The sequence below is a fragment of the Anomaloglossus baeobatrachus genome, chromosome 5 (assembly GCF_048569485.1).
Source record: "Anomaloglossus baeobatrachus isolate aAnoBae1 chromosome 5, aAnoBae1.hap1, whole genome shotgun sequence".
Classification (NCBI taxonomy): Eukaryota; Metazoa; Chordata; class Amphibia; order Anura; family Aromobatidae; genus Anomaloglossus; species Anomaloglossus baeobatrachus.
The window spans coordinates 74,553,911-74,576,877 of record NC_134357.1 but is presented as its reverse complement, the minus strand read 5'-3'; the positions used below and the strand labels follow the sequence as shown (position 1 = coordinate 74,576,877).

At 45.8% G+C, this 22,967-nt stretch overlaps 1 protein-coding gene across 1 annotated transcript in view; it reads left to right on the top strand.

The window, feature by feature from the left end:
• The window catches only part of LZTS2 (leucine zipper tumor suppressor 2), a 215,411-nt gene that overhangs the window by 81,278 nt on the left and 111,166 nt on the right, over window positions 1-22,967 (top strand). Inside the window, exon 2 of the mRNA XM_075348591.1 lies at window positions 15,834-15,914. The gene's annotated coding sequence lies outside the window, so the exon portion shown is untranslated. The remainder of the gene's footprint in view (window positions 1-15,833; window positions 15,915-22,967) is intronic.

The window sequence follows — 22,967 nt, the reverse complement described above, 5'->3', positions numbered from 1 at the left end:
TCAGAAAATGATTGCCAAAAAGGAGCCTAACTGGCGTATAAAATAATTGACCCAGTCATGTAGGAGCTCTGAGGACTTCGTTCAAGACTACGCTCTATCAACCGGAGTAAAAAAAATGTCTTCAAAGATTGTCTCTTGCCCTGCAGGAATCAGCACAGATGTGCATTACATTGTAAACCATCCATTTTAGTGGCACAATACACTTTAGGGTTTTGAGCACTTGCCGCTGTGGTCCCACCAGCGTGACGCAAGCGTATTGTCTAGAAAATCAAGTGGATTGTGTTAGGCAGACGCAGTCTGCAATGACTGGCACTTTTGCTTTTGCAACCCTTAGGGGTACTTTGCACACTACGATATCGCAGGTGCGATGTCGGTGGGGTCAAATCGAAAGTGACGCACATCCGGCGTTGCTCTCGACATCGCAGTATGTGAATCCTTTTACATACGATTAACGAGCGCAAAAGCGTTGTTATCGTATGATCGGTGTAGGGTCCAACATTTCCATAATTTCGCAGCAGCGACGGTAAGATGTTGTTCCTCGTTCCAGCAGGCAGCACACATCGCTGTGTTTGAAGCCGCAGGAGCGAGGAACATCTCCTTACCTGCCTCCACCGGCTATGCGGAAGGAAGAAGGTGGGCGGGATGTTTACGTCCCACTAATCTCCGCCCCTCCGCTCCTATTGGCCGCCTGCCGTGTGACGTCGCTCTGACGCCGCATGACCAGCCCCCTTAGGAAGGAGGCGGTTCGCCGGCCAGAGCGACGTCGCAAGGCAGGTGAGTGCATGTGAAGCTGCCGTAGCGATAATGTTCGCTACGGCAGCAATCACAAGATATCGCAGCTGCGACAGGCGACAGGGGCGGGGACTATCGCACTCGACATCGCAGCATCAGCTTGTGATGTCGTAGTGTGCAAAGTGCCCCTTAGGGTGCGCTCACATGAGTGTATGAGACGGATGAGTGCAATGCAAGAAAATCTCACATTGCACTCGGACCAATGTTATTCAATGAGGGAGAGCAGATGGTCAGCTTTTTTCTCATACAGATTCTGAGTGAAAAGTCGCAGCATGCTGTGATTGTCAGCAAGAGACATGTCACTCACACCCATACAAGTCTATGGGTGCGAGTGAAACATTGGACTGCACACAGATGACATCCGAGTGCAGTGCGATAATCACATCAGCTGACAATGGAGGAGGATAATCCCTCCTCCCACAGAGCTTTGATCCCATCGCAGTATCAGATCACAGTTACATAACACTCGGCTAAGGCCCCTTTCACACTGCGTTTTGCCTTACGTTTAGTGGTCCCGTCGGGACATCCGTCCGAACCGCCCCCCTCCCCCACCCCACAAAATGTGTTTCGGACGCATGCGCCGACAGGGCCATTGACTATATAGGAGCAGACTTCATTAGCGTTTGCTCTGTCTTGCACCATTTTTGCACATATACGTTTTCTGCAGGCGGACACCCGAACGTAGTTGACTCTGCTTCCATCGCTGGACTTCGTCTCAATGCGCATGATCCGGACTTTCGTCATGCGCACTTCACGAGTTCGAAGCCAGGATGCATACACCCGACTTCATAGTGCGCATGACCGAAATTCTGGGATCATGCGCACTGAGCCGAAGTCCACGGTTGGACGCAATGGCAACAGAGGGGAGTACGACCATCCTCTGACGCTGCACATTCATTAGCATGTTAGTACGCCCACAGGCGTTTGCTTACATGCTAAGGGGGGCTGACTAGCCAAGGGAAGTAACGCCCTTGCGACTAGTCCCTGGCTTAGCATATTATATGGGATCTCTAGAAATACTCTTTCTAAAGATGCCTTCATCTATACTACTATAGCCTGGGACGGTTCAGCAGGGACTAGCAATATGCACCCAGAACTGCTTGTGGTTCTGGGTGTATATTGGACCTGACGGGTTCCCTTTAAAGTAAAAATACTCCATGTGAACACAGCCTTTGAATCTGTATAAATCCAACAAAAAATAATGTGGCATTCTTCTTCAGCTGATGTATTATGGAGGTAATTGCTTCTAAGGGAGAATACATTACAAATACTATGGTTCAAATATGAGAGTCCCTATGGCTCGGGGTACTATATACCCTGCTATACAGCCTCCTGCAAATGGCTCTGCCGTAAATTTTAAGGCTAGTTTCACACCTGCGTTGAACGGGATCCGTAGCATTGCATTGTGTGACGCATGCAACGGATGCGTTGCATATAGTGGCACAACGCATGCTACAGATCGTACAAAATAACGCAGTCCGTTGTAGTTTTTTTTCCTTGACTTTACACATCTGAGCATGCGCAATTGTGTAAAGTCAGGTGCATTAACGGAATCCGTCAAATGACGCAAGCTAACGGAATCCGCCACCATAGGCGTCCATTATAAAAACAACGGACGCCTAACGGATTCCTGCAGATTGCGTTTTTTTGACACTCCGCCAAGCGCAGAAAAACGTTACATGCTGCGTTCCATCCGCCCGACGCAGCGTCAATATAACGACGCTGTGTCGTCCAGCGGATGCAACGCAGACACTTGCGTTACAGTGCGTCGTCCATACAAGTCTATGGAGAATAGCGCAGTGCTTTAACGGACTGCGCTATTCTCCATAGTGACGGACTGCGCTGAACGCAAGTGTGAAACTAGCCTAAGATGAGCGTTCTGTAATGAAAATCTCCTCCATATTTATCTAATTTTAGAGCAAGAAGTGGCTCCAAGGTGAAGTATTTATTCCCAGGGCAAGTTGAGTCATATATGGATGTTGTTGTAGTCCTTTAATATACAGCAATGTGCCGAGGTCAGGGACGGGAATTAAGTAGAATTTCAAAGAATTTAGAAATGCTTGAGAACGCTACCTTGGGGCGCAGGCGGATTGGAGGATCCGTGCTTATGTAGAGCAGGTGCGGCAGTTCAGATTCGGTTCATGGCTATGTTGTTAGGCTCATTTTACATAGTAAAATATAACTACGGTACTTATGCTTGGATTCTGAATGAGCAATATATGGAGAGATGTATATCAAATGGCGTATAGCGCTATGTATTAGGTCTATATTTATGACTTGGTATTGTATTTTACTGGAGGGCAGAGACATCGTGCAAAATCCCAAAAAATGCACAGTTACAGAATAGCCTAAAACACATATCTATGAGCACTAAAACCACCTTGGATTGTATATATTTGTGTGTGTGTGTGTGTATACAGCGTGTGAATTATTGAACACATCACCAATTTTCTAAGTACTGTAAATATATTCCTATAGGTACTATTGATATGAATTTCTCACCAGATATCAGTAACAAGTCATCTACACTGGCAAAGAAATCAAACCATAGAGGACCATAAATTTAGTGATGTGTAATGATGAGAAATGATACAGGGAAAAAAGGATTGACCACATGAAGAAAAAAAAGATGCAAAAAGGCAAGGAAAGTGATGATCCAAGCTAAAATCTATCAGTAATTAAAAACTAAGCCACTTAGTGAAAAATAATATCAGCTTGTTCAACTGATGGCATATAAAAAGGTGATACACAAGAAACCTCTCATGAAGAGTAAAACCAGTGAGCTGTCTCAAAGCTTTGCAACCTTATTATTGCAAAGCATACTGATGGCATTTGTTAAAGATGAATTTGTAAATTACCGAAGGTTTGACTGAGAATATTTGAGGTCATAATCTGAAAGTGGACAGAACACCATTTCACCATAAACCAGTCACATCCTGGTGCTCGCTGCAAGATTTCAGTGGAGTGAAAATAATTACCAGAAGAGTTAAGGCAAAAGTCAAGGACCACCTGTGGAGAGCTAGAGAAAGACCTGGATTCAGCAGGTACAATGGTTAGAAAACAATAAGTAATGCACTCAACCTGTATACACTCTCACCACACAAGACTACTGCTGAACAAAAAGCATGTTCATGTGGTAAAGTTTGCTCAGCAAACTATAGACAAGCCTGTGACATACTGGGAGAATATAGTCTGGGCAAGGAGACCAAATTTGAACTCTTTGGATGCCACCATAACAAAGACAGACAGACAGACACACACACACACACACACACACACACACAGAGACACACACACACACACACACACACACAGACACACAGAGACACACACACACAGACACACAGACTCTCACACACACACACACACACACACACACTCTCTCTCTCATCACTCACTCACACACTCACACACTCACACTCTCTCTCACACACTCACACTCTCTCTCACACACACACACACACACACACACACACACACACATTCTCACACACACACACACACACACACACATTCTCACACACACACACACACATACATACACACACACACACACACATTCTCACAAACACACATTCTCACACACACATTCTCACACACACACATTCTCACACACACACACATTCTCACACACACACATTCTCTCTCTCTCTCTCTCTCTCTCTCTCTCACACACTCACACACACATTCTTACACACACTCTCTCACACTCTCTCTCACACAGATACACAGACACACACACACACTCTCTCTCACACACACACACTCTCTCTCACACACTCACACTCTCTCTCTCACACACACACACACACACACACATTCTCACACACACACACACACACACACACATTCTCACACACACACACACATACATACACACACACACACACACACACATTCTCAAAAACACACATTCTCACACACACACACATTCTCACACACACACATTCTCACACACACACATTCTCTCTCTCTCTCTCTCTCTCTCTCTCTCTCTCTCTCTCTCTCTCTCTCTCACACACTCACACACACATTCTTACACACACTCTCTCACACTCTCTCTCACACAGATACACAGACACACACACACACACACCATGTTTGAATGCCAGAAGGCACTGTATATTTAAGCTGCTACAATGTCCGAGCCAATCACTAGAGCTGAATTCAATAGAAAATTGATGGAAGGAACTAAAGCTCAGAGTTCATAGAAGCAGCCCACGGGAGATTCAGGATTTGAAGAGTGTTTGTGTGGAATGCAACTAGTTTCTTCAGACTTTTGTATGAAGTATTAATTAAATTTCAGTAAGTGTTCAATACTTATTCCCTGTGTCATTTCCCATTATTTCACATAGCTTGAGTTGTGAACATCTATGGTTTGATTTCTTCGCCTATGTGGATTGGGATTGGCTGGGTTGTTACCAACATGGTGAGGATTTCCTGGCAATAGTACCTTTAGAAATATATTTACTTAGAAAATTGGTGTGACTTGTTCAATACTTATTTCACCCGCTGTGTATAATAAATATATATACAGTATATAATTGTGTGTGTGTGTGTGTGTGTGTGTGTGTGTGTGTGTGTGTGTGTGTGATTAAAACCTCTTACTTTGAACTAATATTAATAACATTGTGTTTCATTGCAAACACATGCACATCCATAGCAAGAAAGGACAGGCTATCTATGTATGTGGTATTATACTACCAGAAAATCCTATAATATGTTGCATTTATATAAAGCTTTACCAACTTATTTTCTTTTTCCGATGCATGTTAGAATTTTTGGAGCCACTAGATGGCGCTTGCTTACTGGTGATTGATCTTACGTGGTCCATGTGATGTTAGGTTTAGATTATTAATGTCACAATCCTGTTAATATTTTATTTAAATAGTTTTTATTTATTATACACACACATATACATATATTAGTTTTTTTTCTAAAAAAATGAAGTCACCTTTTATTTTTTTCAATTTTATTTTTAATATTCAGTATGCGGAACATTTAAAGAGGTTGCCCCATAGACCGTGTTATTTTACCAAGCAGATGATAAATGTGTAGTCAGCTGATGTTAAGTTGTCGAGACCTGTCCCCAGAGCAAGGGATGCAAAGTCTGTGATTGGAGCTGTTGTGAGCATGCGCAACAACCATCATATAGACAGTGAATGGCGCAGCGGCTGTACACGCTCTATATTGAAGAAGATGACTATGTGACCTTTGTCCACATAACCTGTGGAGATCCCAGCAGTCGGATCACCGGAAAAGAATCTGACATTATTATTTCTAGAAAGTACCACTGAACATCATGCACAGCGCCATGTGGTGGCACATGTAGTGCACACGACGGGTAACTCATTTTCCGCCATGTGTGCTCCCCCATACGTGGCTCTGCCTCAGATTTCCATATAAAATTCCCAAATTTTCTCTTGTGATGGTTTGAGCTTCCCCATAAAGTTTACTCTTTGATGCGGAATAAAATGGGGGTAACATTTTTGGGGAAACAAGCTCCTTCAGATTCATTTTCAAGTGACCTGACAATAAATCATTGACATTAATAGAAAAAAAAATCCTGGGCACCAGCGGTGGATATGTGGTCATCCCGATTATCTGGCCGTACACATGTGATGGAATTAGTGACATTCTGAGAAATTCTTAATGATTTCTGCACCAGTCACCCATGCACAGGCCAAAGCTTAGTCACCGTTTGGCTGCACATTAGGCTTTTCGATATGCCCATAGAAAGAGAGGGAAAGCTTGCCAAGATTTTCCATAAATCATGCAGATGTTTGTAGGCAGAATGCACCCGCGGTCAGTGAGTCACTTGGAGACTAGCCTGTAGGATCTAGAAGAAGCGGCCTATATAGTAAGGAGTTACATTTTACCAAGGGCTCCAGTTACAGAACTTCACGTTGTGACGTCGGTCTGAACACGCTAAGCTATGGGATGGTTGTAAAAAGAAAAAATATGTAACCTGATCCTTTCCCAGCTAAGTCTTTAAAGGGAACCTGTCACCAGATTTGGTGACTATAAGCTGCGGCCACCAGCAGTGGGCTCTTATATACAGCATTCTAACATATAAGAGCTCAGGCCGCTGTGTAGAACGTAAAAATGACTTTATAATACTTACCTAAACAGTCGGCGGTGCAGTGCAGACTGGTCGGATGGGTGTCTCCGTTCTCCGGGTGCGGCGCCTCCTCTTTCTCAATTGACAGCCTCTGACTTCCTTTATAAACTTCACCCTGGGGTGGTTTGGGTGTGGTTTATAGTTGGTTCCTGGCTGTGGTCTGCAGTGGTCGTCTCCTCTTGTTGTTCAAGAGACTTCTGTGGTAGCTGCTCCTAAAATAAGTGCGCACTGCAATACTTTGATCTGCCCTTCTCGGGGGAGATCAAAGTGCGCCTACATAGGACCTCAATGCCGGCCTGTGTGGATGACGTAGGACACGTCACGCACCCAGGCTTCAAAAGAAGGAGGACAAAGATGGCCGAAAGAGGAGGTGCCGCAGCTGGAGAATGGAGACACCCATCTCACTTATCTGCACCATACCATCCGTTTAGGTGCGTATTATAAAGTGATTTTTACGTTCTACACAGCGGCCTGGGCTCTTGTATACAGCATGTTAGAATGCTGTATATAAGAGCCGACTGGTGGTGGCCGCAGCTTATAGTCACCAAATCTGGTGACAAGTTCCCTTTAAGATTCGTCCACAAGGAAAAATTTACACCAAATTTCGCTGCAGAAATGCTGATATGCAGATATAGCAGAATTCTCCCATTAAAAGGAAGAAAACACTGTGAGATTCTGCAGGATGAATTGATAGGTTATGGATTGCAAATTTGACTCGCATCTGTGGTTGCCATTATTATCTCATTCCACAGCACTATACAGACATAATATCTGTCCCCATCGGGGCTCACAATCTAGATTCCCTATCAGTATGTCTTTGGAGAATGGAAGGAAACCAGCGAACCCAGAGGAAACCCACGCAAACGCGGGGAGAACATAAACTCCTTGACATTGTTCTCGGTAGCACAACACAGGTTCTGTGTAAACTGGGTGACTCCACCGAGAACGACGATCTTTTGTGCAAACCAAAATATCGTTTCACCCAACTATCAAGTGATCAGTGGCCTGTTTACACTGCTTGATTATTGTGAAATGAGTGTTCCTAGGTATGTTCGTTCCTAAAATCTTGCAGTTTAAGTAGATCTTTATACATAAGGCCGCTTTACACGCAACGACATTGCTAACGCGATGCCGTTGGGGGTCACGGAATTCGTGACGCACATCTGGCTTCGTTAGCGACGTTGTTGCATGTGAAACGCATGAACGACCGTTACCGAGCAATTTTACTTACCTTATCGTTGATCGTTGACACGCTGTCCAGTTCCCAAATATCGTTGCTGTTGCAGGACGCAGGTTGTTCTTCGTTCCTGCGACAGCACACATCGCTACGTGTGACACTGCAGGAACGAGGAACAACCTCGTACCTGCGGCTGGCCACAATGAGGAAGGAAGGAGGTGGGCGGGATGTTACGTCCCGCTCATCTCCACCCCTCAGCTTCTATTGGGCGGCTGCTTAGTGACGTCGCTGTGACGCCGAACGAACCACCCCTTAGAAAGGAGGCGGTTCGCCGGCCAGAGCGACGTCGCTAGGCAGGTAAGTGCGTGTGATGGGTGTTAGTAATGTTGTGCGCCACAGGCAGCGATTTGCCCGTGATGCACAACCGACAGGGGCGGGTACCCACGCTAGCGATATCGATAGCGATATCGCTGCATGTAAAGCGGCTTATAGGCAGCTGGGACTTGTAAAAATTTGCATAGAGTGAAAAGGAGCAGGGCGTGAATTTATGCAGAACAGGAGTAGGGCTTAAAAACTTATTTAGGGTTCAAATATTTTTAGCATATGTGACCCATAGTCCAGGGTTGATTATAGAAACCCTGGGGCGGCCCTCAGTGAGGCCCTATATAGCAAAGGTCTGAATTAGAATCATCATGGGCCTCCGGCTGCCATGACAAGAACCTATCTGGGTCTTGTAATTTGTCTTGTGGGAGTTCCTCTAGAGTTCCTGTCTGTGTTCACGGCTTACAAGGGATTAAACTATGGTGATCAGATCTTGTTCTAATTTCATCAGTTACTGTGTGAAATAACCATCCAACTCCATTCAACTCCTGATTTATGCTGTACATTTACTGTCAATGTATGCTGGGCAAAAGTGGAGACTTGTGTTGGGCAAGCGTGCTCGCCATTGCTCAATACTCGATCGAGCATCAGGGTGTGTGGGCACACTCAGTACTCAGTCAAGTCCTCGCCACCTATGTTTCACTGCCGTTTTTCGGCCACTAAACATCTAGGGATTGCCTGCCAACCATGGTAATGATGTATCCTGTCTCCTCCTTACATCTGTGCCCTAGTCTCCCGGTGTCTACCTGCACGCAACCTCAGATCCTCACAAGATCTCCTTCTCTACTCCTCTCTTATCTCCTCTTCCCACAATCGCGTACAAGATTTCTCCCGTGCCTCCCCCATACTCTGGAACGCTCTACCTCAGCACATCAGACTCTCCACTACCGTGGAAAGCTTCAAGAGGAACCTCAAGACCCACCTCTTCCAACAAGCCTACAACCTACAATAGCCCTCAGTCCAGTACACCACTGCACAACCAGCTCTGTCCTCACCTATTGTACCATCACCCATTCCCTGTAGACTGTGAGCCCTCGCGGGCAGGGTCCTCTCTCCTCCTATACCAGTCTGTTTTGTACTGGTAATGATTGTTGTACGTATACCCTCTTTCACTTGTAAAGCGCCATGGAATAAATGGCGCTATAATAATAAATAATAATAATAATATCCATGTTGGTTACTGGCATTGCAGTGATCGGCCGGCCGCAACACGTCATTGGGTATAAAGACTGGTGACGCGACTGTCGGCACAGTCTACCCTGGAAGAAGTGTAGGGATAGCTGCTGGAGGAGGAATAGGTTAGAATTACAGGCATATAGACAGGGATTATTGTCTTTCAGTCCTTCCTGCTACAACCTAAAACCAAAAGTTCCTTGTCAGGGCTACATCTATTCTATTTCCTATTAATATCACTGTTTGCTGCATTCAGTGTAGGGATGGCTTCTGGAGGAGGGATAGATTAGAATTACAGGCATATAGGCAGGGATTATTGCCTTACCGTCCTTGCTGCTGCAACCTAAAACCAAAATTCCCTTGTCAGGGCTACATCTATTCTATTTCCTATAATACCTCTGTTATTCAGTGTAGTGATAGCTGTTGGAGGAGGGATAGGTTTGGATTAGAGGCATACAGGCAGGGATTATTCCCTTACAGTCCTTGCTGCTGCAACCTAAAACCAAAAGCCCCATGATAGATGGCTCAGCTGTTAAGGCTATGTTCACACAATACATTTTTGCTGCATTATTTTGTAGCTTTTTTTCATAAGTTTTATGAAAATTAAAAGCTAATTTTTACAATACCACCAAAAGCAATGAGATTTCATAAATCTAATGCACACGATTGTTGTTGTGGTTTTTTTTTTCTGACTGAAATGAATGTGTCGCGGGCGGAGGAGGGGACGCTGCGCTCTCCCACTGCTCGGGTCCGGCTGCTGCTGCTGCTGCTCGGTGGTGACTCGAGCGGTGGGCCGGATCCCGGGGACTTGAGCGGCGTTCCTCGCCCGTGAGTGAAAAGGGGATTTGGTTGAGGGGATTGGATATTGTCCGTGACGCCACCCACGGTTGTGGTGATATTGGTTGTGTAAGAACTCCGGCACACTAACTATCACCCATGGAGACACAGAAAATCAGGAGAACGTAAAGTTGATGTCAAAATCCTTTTCTTTTTATTTTGTGGTGAAAAAATGTGCAGATAGTGCTGTACAATAGTCCGCCAATCACAACATTTCGGACGATTTGGCCTTCTTCAGGTCGGACAGGCTTAAGAATGACAGGACACTGAGTGGGTGGGTATATACAGGACACTATTGCTTGACCTATAGTATAATGGAATTGGTCATGTTGTGAATAAGTAGCATCGAGATACCATGGTTAATGGATTGTTATGTAAACATACCAAATGCTGGATTACTGCGTAGATCAAGGTATGTGAGATAACCAATTTCGGTTTGCACTATGGGTAGAGGATGACACTGTTATGAAAAAACGCATCAATTCCAGACATTGTACCTAAGCAACAATGTGATGGTGCATGGTCATGCACAGGAGGTCTGGATTACATCAGAACCCATACCTCAATAATCTTCTGTAAGTACCGTAGGTAAATCTCTGGCGTGGTCGGGAGTCTAGGATTGCCTAAGGAATACGGTAATTCCTGGAGTAATGTGTAGAGGCCAAGAGTTAGAAGCCACACTATGATAAGAATTAGAGGGTGGTGAGGCAGATAGGTGCTGGTCCAGGTGACTACCTGACTGAGACTCCACTGGTATTAATCTGGATGGGGGTCCCTGGGATATAGTGGTAGGAGTCCGGGTAGCATGTACCTGCGTGGTTTGCGGGTGAACCGCACGTCCTGTAGGGACCCCCATCCAGATTAATACCAGTGGAGTCTCAGTCAGGTAGTCACCTGGACCAGCACCTATCTGCCTCACCACCCTCTAATTCTTATCATAGTGTGGCTTCTAACTCTTGGCCTCTACACATTACTCCAGGAATTACCGTATTCCTTAGGCAATCCTAGACTCCCGACCACGCCAGAGATTTACCTACGGTACTTACAGAAGATTATTGAGGTATGGGTTCTGATGTAATCCAGACCTCCTGTGCATGACCATGCACCATCACATTGTTGCTTAGGTACAATGTCTGGAATTGATGCGTTTTTTCATAACAGTGTCATCCTCTACCCATAGTGCAAACCGAAATTGGTTATCTCACATACCTTGATCTACGCAGTAATCCAGCATTTGGTATGTTTACATAACAATCCATTAACCATGGTATCTCGATGCTACTTATTCACAACATGACCAATTCCATTATACTATAGGTCAAGCAATAGTGTCCTGTATATACCCACCCACTCAGTGTCCTGTCATTCTTAAGCCTGTCCGACCTGAAGAAGGCCAAATCGTCCGAAACGTTGTGATTGGCGGACTATTGTACAGCACTATCTGCACATTTTTTCACCACAAAATAAAAAGAAAAGGATTTTGACATCAACTTTACGTTCTCCTGATTTTCTGTGTCTCCATGGGTGATAGTTAGTGTGCCGGAGTTCTTACACAGCCTTATCTAATTTTTCTCCTGAGCACCTACGTGAGGTGACGCGAGGTTTTCTCCTCATCAGTGGTGATATTGGTGACACCACCGCTGCTCTAGACGGGGATCCCGGGAGCGGTGACAGGGAGCAGCCTTGTTGTTAGTTCTCCCCTCCGTGGGTAGGGGGTTAGTTGTCCCGGGGCCTGGTGATGGGGGTAGGGGTGGATGGCAGGCGGGTTACGGGGCCTGGTGAGGTGCAGGGTCGCGGGGGCAGCGCTGTGCCGCACGGCACGGTGGTACTCACTCGGCCAATAATGAGGACACAGTTCTCGTTAAAACACACGGCTGGATAGACGTGTCCCACAGACGGCTGCGGTGTTGTTTCTCCCGGCAGGTTGATGGTGACTGCCTTTCCCTGCACCTATGTACGGTAGATGGTTCCAATGGGTTCCCACCGGTAACCCGCTCCCCAGCTTGGATATGGGCTGGAGGAGCCCCTTTTGCCCGCAGGCTCTGGCCCTGAGAAACGGTTGCCTTGGCGGTGGCAGTGTCTCCCTCTCTTGGTTGGACTGTTGCCTTCTGTCGGGACTTGGCTGCTGGGAAACCCAGGAGGGTCCCTTCACTAACGAATTCGGCAAATTCACGGCGACTCCTAGCCTTGCCGGGGTCTGTAAGCCCCTGCCAGATGGTGCTGGCTTCTCTTTGTGTACCGGTCCGGTACCGCCGGGCCACCGGCCGTCCACGGTTCTTACAGCAGACTCCGATAGGCCACTCCTGCAGACGATCACCACCGTCTGGCAACCTTGCTGATCTGTCCGGGCCACACACCCGGACCAACTTCAGTCTGCTCAGCTGCCACTTTCCTTCCTTCCACTTTCACTTCCCTAGCTGAACTCCTTACTTTTCCCGCCTCCAGGGCTGTGAACTCCTCGGTGGGCGGAGACCAACCGCCTGGCCCACCCCCTGGTGTGGACATCAGACCCTGGAGGAAGGCAACAAGGGTTTTGTGTCTGACTTCGGTGTGCCTGACCGGGAGTGTGGGGTGTGTGGGTGTTGTGCTCTGTGGCCCCTAGCTTGTCCAGGGCACCACAAATGCATTTTTTTTTTTTTTTAAAGAAGCACGATGTCACCTCTTTCAGTGTTTTTGCAGTGTTTTTTCAACATTGAAAGCAATGAGAGTCCAAAAATGCTATGTGTGAACATAGCCTAAGGAGTGGAGGAGGTGATTTCTCTTTTCTCTTTCTTTTTGGGCTATGTGCGCACGTTGTTTTCTGCCGTGACAAATATTCTGCAGCGTTTTGTCACTGCATGAGCCAAAAAGCTGCGTTTTGGATGTATTTTGAATGCGGAATGGATGCAGAATTCATACGTTCTGGATGCTTGCTCTGCCATAGACAGAGAGGGAAAAGCATCCAAAACGCACAAAATAAGTGACCTGGAATAAATGGCACTATAATAATAATAATTAATAATAAATAATAGTAATAATAATGATAACATTGCTTTTTAGAACACATTGATTTTATCAAAAATTTTAAAGCGCAACGTGCGCATGGAATTTGCTAAATTCTCATAGACTTTGCTGGGGACGCAGAACGCATGCGTTTACGTTGCAGTTTAAGACGCTGCATAAATGCATGAAAAAAATGCAATGTGCGCACACAGCCTTAATTTTACCTTATATACATGTGATTATACAGGGAAGAATATTTCCTAACATTTTTTCCTGTAAAATCAATTTTATCTTCGGTTTTGTATATTTTACTGTCACCGTAAAATTGGAGTAATACTCTGATAACGTTGTTCCCAGTATTGACTTGGGAGTCCGATGTGTCCAGGCGTCTTCCGCACGCTGTTTTTCACCATCTCAGCTTTTCTCCTGCCCCCCCCAAAACTCCTAGGAGGGTCTGCCGAAAAAATGCTTTAGTTTCCCATACTCTTCCATTATCGATAAATGAAGAAGTGATCCAGCTGCGTGATCAGGTGATTTATTCAGTGCAGTTCAAACAATGCATAGAGACATTGTTAACGCGTTTCTGGCTTAACGCCCTTAATCATAACCAGCAGGGCCGGATCCGAGTCTGAGGCACGGTGAGGTCAGACGTGGGTGAGCTGGATTCCTACACACTCTTCCATTATACTCGTTACTCAGATTGAGCCCGTCCTAGCGTCCGATCTGCTCAATTCGAGTACCAAGAACTCTAGCAATTTAGTGCTCGCTCATCACTAGTGGAGACATTCAGCATCTGTCCCCATTGCATCTCTGCGGTGTGCCATCATTAGCGGTCCACCATTGCCATTAACCCTATAGTGTCTATAAATGGCTACTTCTGCCTAATTATGTCCAGTTTTGTGGCAATTCCTATAACCTGCTCAGCTTTAAGAATTATTGTGACTAAAAATGAAAATGATCACCTAAAAACTAAGGCGGTTCCTGGTGTTTAAAGGGAACCTGTCACCTAGAATATGCGTTTTGACCTATCAGCAGATGCATGTGTGCCCTAATTACACCTCCCTACCTATCCCTGTGTTATAAAATTATATAATATGAAAGATATGAAAAATAAAAAACGTTTTATTACCTTCACATTTCCTATGTAAATTAGAGAGCTTCTGGTCACAGGGGCGGCGCCTTGCCCCTTCATACTTTCCGTGGGTGTGATACCATGGAGTCACATGAGCGACGTCACCGTCGCTCATTCTATTCTGCGCACGTTTAGGCTATGTGCCCACGCTGTGGAAAATGCGCGGATTTTGCCAGAAATCTGCAGCACAGCTACTCCCCAGCCATTTCTATGGCATTTGGGAAATGCTGTGCCCACGCTGCGGATTTTTCCGCAGCGGAAATCGTGCGGATTTCCGTGCGGAAAAATCTGCAGCATGTCAATTATTGTTGCGGATTTCTCCGCAGGGTCCCATATACTTACCTGCCTCACCGGAGTCACTTTCTCCGTCCGGTGTACAGGAGCGCGGTGAATCCAGGTACAGGAAGGAAGAGGTGGGCGGAGCCTGCACGCGCTCCGGTCATGTGACAGCCGGAGCTAGTTCAGGCCCGCCCACCTTCTCCTGAAGACGCTGAGAGAGTGACCCGGCTGCCGGAAAGCGAGGTGCTGCATGATGGAGGTAAGTATGAACTCCCCCGATCACTGCAGCACTCGTTCTGCATTGAGGATGCAGTGCCGAAGCCATGGTACTGTATCCTCAATGCAGAAAGCCCACACCATATCCGCACGACATTCCGCAGCATGGAAACAGACAAAAGTTGTGGTGCTGTTTCCTGGGAGCACCTGCGGAATGTCTTGCGGATATATCCGCAGGACACTGTCCCCGTGGGCACATATCCTTACACTTACTATTGCGGCAGGCTTCTCTTCCGGGTTCTCCTTGTCAGTTTCAGACACGCACTGCGCATGCGCAGTGCGCGTCTGAAGCCGGCGCGTGAACACCCGGAAAAGAAGCCTGCCACAATGCGCGCAGGATAGAATGAGCGACGGGGACGTCGCTCATGTGACTCCATGGTATCACGCCCACAGGGGCGTGATACCACGGAAAGTATTCAGGGGCAAGGCACCGCCCCTGTGACCAGAAGCTCCCTAATTTACATAGGAAATATGAAGGTAATAAAACATTTTTTTTAACTTTCATATTATACAATTTTACAACACAAGGATGGGTAGGGAGGTGTAATTAGGGCACACATGCGTCTGCTAATAGGTCAAAACGCATATTCTAGGTGACAGGTTCCCTTTAATTGTCCATTTATTGTAGTCCCATCCAAACTGTTCTCCTTTTTGACATTCTGTATATCCTTCTTCTATTCTAGGTCTGATTTTGGTTCCGATGCATTGAAGGAGACGCCGCAATCTTTAGTCATAGCACTGCCAAAGAGATTCTGTCCGCTTCTGTAAGTTCTTATTTCCGTCTCCTCTGCTGTATTCTGTGCTATTTTATAATGTGATTTTTTTTTTTTTTTTTTTTTTTTTTTTGATATGTAATGTATGCTTATCGATGCAAATATATTTTTTCTAGCATATCACAAAAAGTGCTGCTCTGGTAAATGGGGGAGGAGAGGTTATTATAGTTCTCATTCATCAATACTGTCTAAAAGTAAACCTGTCCTTTTTGCTGTCAATAGTAACCAATCAGAGGTGAGCTTTAAGTTTTTAAACCGCGCTATTGAAATTGTAGCTGGGCTGTGATTGGTTGACCTAAATCTGCCCCACCGTGTTGGGTTCAGGCTATGTCCGCACCTTGCGTCACCCTACTTGCAGTTCAAAACGCACCCTCTGGCAGTAATTGATTTTGCCAAAGTTGCTTTTGACCACGAATTAGTGCTAAAAACACATGCATATTTATCGCGTTTTAGCCGCGTTTTAGCGATTTTTACATGCTTTTCCATTGCATTTGTAAAGATGCGTTTTGAACATAAAGACACTGATAAATAAAGTTTAAACAGTCAAACACAATGAAAAAATGGGGAAAAAAAGGAACACATATCGAATTATTGAAATTATAAAGATTATAGTTATATTTCTCATACTTATAGCGGTTTTATACTATTTAGCGGTAAAATAGAATTAAATTTATATTTTCCATTATTTTAATTGTCGGACTATGTGTGTGTGTAAAGGGTCATACTATTCCATTAATTTAATGTTAGAATAGCTTGCGTGTTGGTAGTCCAAAACACCTTGTTTCAGCAGCTAAAAAGCAGGTAAAACGCTGACATTTTGATGTTTCTTGCTTTTTGCAACTTCTCATTGACTTGCAAAACGCAGCCCAAATGGCAAAAACAATTGACACGCTGCTTCTTTGAACGCATGGTTTTTGCCACAAATTATGCAAATTAAATGCAGCGTTTATAAATGCTAAGTGCGGACAAGAAATCCCCATCATAGACTATTATGGAAAATCAAAACGCATGCATTTTGGCAAGAAAAGGTGCAGTTCAAAACGGACCTAAAAAGCAGCTGAAACGCAAAGTGCGGACACAGCCTAAGGCCCCGTCACACACAGAGATAAATCTTTGGCAGATCTGTGGTTGCAGTGAAATCATGGACATATTGTTCCATTTGTACACAGCCACAAACCTGGCACTGATTGTCCACAATTTCACTGCAACCACAGATCTGCCGCAGATTTATCAGTGCGTGACAGGGCCTTTACACTTTTGCTCCACAAATTTAATCATTTACTTTTTGGTCTGTAGTCACACTAGAGTGTTACCCTGGCAGATCGCCTATAACCCCTTGCCACATGGAAACGTGAATAAACATCATGGACTGTCCTTCACATATAATAGATGCCATCTATGTAGCATAACCGGCTTCTGTGTCTTACAGCTGAGTTTCGGTTGTGGCTGTTAACCATTTATATTCTGCTGACAGCTGCATTTAAATGGAGCCATTGCCAACATGTGAGTCCTCTGGCTCCCAAAGACCAGCCCCACACAAAACGATCGTGGGTTACTGCGGTGTTACATGGTAAATGTAGCCCCCAGCCATCTTTGTAATCGGTATCTCATCTGACTAGTCTGAGGCAGGTCCCTGGTAGCTGAGCTGCTGTTAACTATTCATATGCCACTGTTAGGGTAAGTTCACACAGTGCGTTTTTCGCGGCTGTTTTGCTCGTTTTTCGGGTGCGTTTTTGGCCTCAAAACTGCATGACTTTGCTTCCCCAGCAAAGTCTGAGTTTTCATTTTTGCTGTCCGCACACAACTTTTTTTTAAGCTGCGTGTTTGAACTTAAAAAAAAAAATGGACATGTCAATTCTTTCCTGCGTTTTTCTGCGTTTTCCCCCCATACAATGCATTGGAAAAACGCAGCAAAACGCAGAGATCAAAAACGCAGCAAAACGCAGCCATAAACGCACCAAATCACGGTAAAAATGCATGCGTTTTTTGCCATGTTTTTTTTACGCGGGTGCGTTTTTGTGCGTTTTTAGTGGCCAAAAACGCACAAAAACGCAGCGTCAAAAAAAAAACGCAGCATGTGCACATAGCCAAAATCGCTGATGGCTGCAATTAAATGGAGCAGTTGCCAGTGTGTGAATACATTAGCTCCCTCCAGCACCCCATGAAATGATCATGGGTTACTGGAGTGTTTCAGTGGAAACATAGCCCCTGGCTGGCTTTGCAAGCTACATGTCTCGCCTAACAAATCTGAGGCAGGTGCCTGGTGACCTCTCCTCATCCTAATCCCTTTCACTGACCGTAATCTCCCTATAGATATGCAGTAGAGTCTTGTAGAGATCTGTCAGTCAATGGCTACAACGTCCCTACTTTGGACATATCATACAAAGAGAAAAATCACTGCAGAAAGACATTATGGTTGGAAGAATAGAAGGAACAAGGCTAAGAAGAAGGCCAGCAACCTGATGGCTTCTATCAAGAAAATGGTGGCGAAGACCCTGCTGGACCTATGTAGGCTTGCAGAACATCGATGTTCCTACAGAGCGTTCATCCATCAAGTTGCCATGGCTTGAGATAAAGTTGCAGGCCGTTAAATAATAGTAAAATATATATATATAAAAAATATAAATATATGACACCATGCGGCCAGTGTCTCATTCATGCTGCCATGGTTTGGACACAGCACAAGTCTGGGGACAGGTTATTCTTCCATAGAATTATCAGCTATACCCTGTAAGACATTCGCACCCTCCATCCTTCAATAGTTACTTTAGACCAGAGGTCCCCAACCTGTAGCTCAGGAGCCACATGTGGCTCGTGGGCTTGTGATTTGTGGCTCGTGACTGTCTCCAAGCTTGATGCAACCAGCTGTCTTCAAGCTTCTAGCAACCAGCTATCAAGAGCAGGTCTCCTGATGGTGACTTTTGTGAATGATTCCACACAGAAGACAAAGATCTGAATGGGCGTAAAGGGTGCTTTACACATTGCGACATCGCTAATGATACATCATCGGGGTCACGTCGTTAGTGACGCACATCCGGCGCCGTTAGCGACATCGCAGCGTGTGACGCCAAGGAACGACGGTCAACGAGCGCAAAAAACGTGAAAAATCGTTGCTCGTTGTCACTTCTCTCCTTTAGCAAATATCATTGCTGCTGCAGGTACGATGTTGTTCCTCGTTCCTGCGACAGCACACATCGCTATGTGTGACACCGCAGGAACGACGAACATCTCCTTACCTGCATCCACCGGCAATGAGGAAGGAAGGAGGTGGGCTGGATGTTCCATCCCGCTCATCTCCACCCCTCCTCTGCTATTGGACGGCTGCTGTGTGACGTCGCTGTGACGCCATACAAACCGCCCCCGCCAGAGCAACATCGCAGGGAAGGTAAGTCCATGTGACGGGTGTTAGCGATGTTGTGCGCCACGGGCAGCGATTTGCCTGTGTCGCACAACCGACGGGGGCGGGTACACTTGCTAGCGATATCGGTACCGATATCGCAGTGTGTAAAGTACCCTTTAGGTGGGAACCCCTGGATCTCGGTATGCCGTATTGGTGTAATTTCTGTGGAATAGCTTTGGCTGTCATTTTACTGGTAATGGGGGCTCTGGGTGTCACTACTGTGAGGGTCCGGAGCTGGATGTGTCTCGTGACCCTCTCTCAGAGCTGGATGTGGCTTGTGACCCTCTCTCAGAGCTGGATGTGGCTCGTGACCCTCTCTCAGAGCTGGATGTGGCTTGTGACCCTCTCTCAGAGCTGGATGTGGCTTGTGACCCTCTCTCAGAGCTGGATGTGGCTCGTGACCCTCTCTGAGCTGGATGTGGCTTGTGACCCCCTCTCAGAGCTGGATGTGGCTCGTGACCCCCTCTCAGAGCTGGATGTGGCTCGTGACCCCCTCTCAGAGCTGGATGTGGCTTGTGACCCCCTCTCAGAGCTGGATGTGGCTTGTGACCCCCTCTCAGAGCTGGATGTGGCTTGTGACCCTCTCTCAGAGCTGGATGTGGCTCGTGACCCTCTCTCAGAGCTGGATGTGGCTCGTGACCCTCTCTCAGAGCTGGATGTGGCTCGTGACCCTCTCTCAGAGCTGGATGTGGCTTGTGACCCTCTCTCAGAGCTGGATGTGGCTCGTGACCCTCTCTCAGAGCTTGATGTGGCTTGTGACCCCCTCTCAGAGCTGGATGTGGCTTGTGACCCTCTCTCAGAGCTGGATGTGGCTTGTGACCCTCTCTCAGAGCTGGATGTGGCTTGTGACCCTCTCTCAGAGCTGGATGTGGCTTGTGACCCTCTCTCAGAGCTGGATGTGGCTTGTGACCCTCTCTCAGAGCTGGATGTGGCTTGTGACCCTCTCTCAGAGCTGGATGTGGCTTGTGACCCTCTCTCAGAGCTGGATGTGGCTTGTGACCCTCTCTCAGAGCTGGATGTGGCTCGTGACCCTCTCTCAGAGCTGGATGTGGCTCGTGACCCTCTCTCAGAGCTGGATGTGGCTTGTGACCCTCTCTCAGAGCTGGATGTGGCTTGTGACCCTCTCTCAGAGCTGGATGTGGCTCGTGACCCTCTCTAAGAGCTGGATGTGGCTCGTGACCCTCTCTCAGAGCTGGATGTGGCTTGTGACCCTCTCTCAGAGCTGGATGTGGCTCGTGACCCTCTCCCAGAGCGGATTGTGGCTCTCATGGTCAGAAAGGTTGGGGACCTCTTAGACATTCAATGTAATACAGTTTTAGAGCAATTTTGGGAGTGGTGGCTTTATTGATGGTGGGAACTGATGTTTCATCCTGGGGATTAGATGATCTTTTGGTATGCCCCTCTCCTTTCCAATGAACCCAACAATTGGCATTTGCTTCCCAGTGTAACGGAGTACATATAAATTCCCTTAAGCCAGAAAACATTAGTATCACTGTGATAAACATCATTTACTGGCTCTGTTCTATGTAAATGCCATCACGTTAATGCGCAGTATCCTCTGGACTTGACAAAATCTGCAGGAATGGCTGTATTGTTAGCATAAATCCGTCTTGACCAGCAGAGCCCCAGGTTACGTTTTCAACAGATTTTTTTTTTTTTTTTCTGCTCGCAACGTAAACATGGGCTCAGCGCTGAAAGCTCTTCCAGTCTTAACAGGGCAGGCCACGTTCTTCTTCTTTTTTTTTTTTTTTTTCTTGTAAGTATAAAATTAGATCAAGTAACCCCTGTCAGCAAAACCATATCAGAACTCATAAATCACTTCATGCCCATATTGCCATGTGAGAAACAATAGTCCTTGCAGAACTGCAATGGGGTCAGTTCCCGGCACAGAGTGCAGCCGCGCTCCATCCCGACAGCGGAGCGATGCAGATGTTATAAAGCTGAGAACGGGTCTAAAGCTTCTATTTATAAATCCATCGGTCGGAATCAATTCTCGTGCTCTCAGCGTTCACGTCCTAATGAGCGGGACGGGCCCCACGTCTGGCGGGGAACTCTTTACTACATGATAAATTTGGTTTTATTGTGGTTGGAACGTAACCAGCGGAGGAAGCAGGGGATGTTATCATGAATAAATTATATCATTTCCAGTTGTATCGTTGCAACCTTCCACTTCATGCTCAGGAGTAATCTGTTTTGTTTTTTTTTCGTTTTTTTTTTTTTGGATGGATCATTTGCAGAGGAAAAAAAAAACAAAAATGTTACGGTGTTTGGTAAATCCAAAAATGTTACGGTGTTTGGTAAATGTTTTCTACCCAGTTCTCCATTATGGGCAGAGCATCAAAGATCTACTCTGCAAAGTGCTAAAATGTGGAGGATAGTTAGTGGTTTAAAAATCGTAAAGGAATCTGACACCAGGATTTTGCTCCATGTAGAGACAGAGAACCCAATTCCAGCAATTTGTCCCTTACTGGGCTGCATGCTGTGGTTTTGATCAAATTTAGAGTTTTATTAGCAGTAGATTATCACTAGAAAACTGGTAAACCTGCTGCTAGGTAGTCCTCCATATTCATGAGCTCTGCATAGCCTAATCCCTCTAACTGGCAGCTTTCTGCCTATGCACAGTGTACATAGAAAGCTGCCACTCAGTGGTTTAAGCGGGGATATACAGAGTTTAGCATTCAGAGAACTAGTCAACTTGTTGCCAGGTAGTCCTCCATATTAGGAAACCCTGTATAGCCTAATCCCTACCTCTGATTGTCAGTTTTCTGCCTATGCACAGTGTACACAGAAAGCTGCCAATCAGTGGTGTGGGCGAGGTTATACAAAGCTCCGCATTCAGAGAACTAGTAAACCTGTTACCAGGTAGTCCTCCATATTTATGAACGCCTTTATAGCCTAATCCTTACCACAGATTGGCAGCTTTCTGTGTACACTGTGGAGGAAACTGCTAATATGTGGTGGAAGTAGGGACATACAGAGCTCAGCATTCAGAGAACTAGTAAACGTGTTGCCAGGTAGTCTTCTGTATTCATGAGCCCTATATAGCCCAATCCTTAACTCTGATTGCCAGTTTTCTGCCTATGCACACTGTACACAGAAAGATGCCAATCTATGGTGTGGACGGGGTTATACATGGCTCAGCATTCAGAGATCTAGTAAATCTGCAGCAGATAAAACAGATTTTATCAAAACTGCAGCAAGCAGCCCAGTAAGTGATCCATCACTGGAATCAGGGTTTCTGCCTCTATATCATGCTTCTTTCAAATGGAGTTGAAAACAACTGTTTACAGATTCCCTTTCAAAAAATGACTTAGAAATTGACAGGTTTGGCCAAGGAACTCTTGATCATTCATGGGGGAAAAAAATGTCCGGCGGAGTGTGATCCATAGCGCATGTTCACACTATAATTGACGCTAGTTTCATGCTGTAATTTGTGAACAAAAAATCCGCAGTGGAATACGAGTGGATGAGATTTGACAAATGTTAAAAAAAAAACAAAACAAAACCCTGTTCATGCAGAAACTGAACTGTGATACGGATTGTTAAAAATTTCCAGCATGCACGATTATTTTCTAGATTAGTTCCACACAATTTAGTGGGAATGTCAACATTTTGGCCGCACGCTACCCACATATATGTACCGA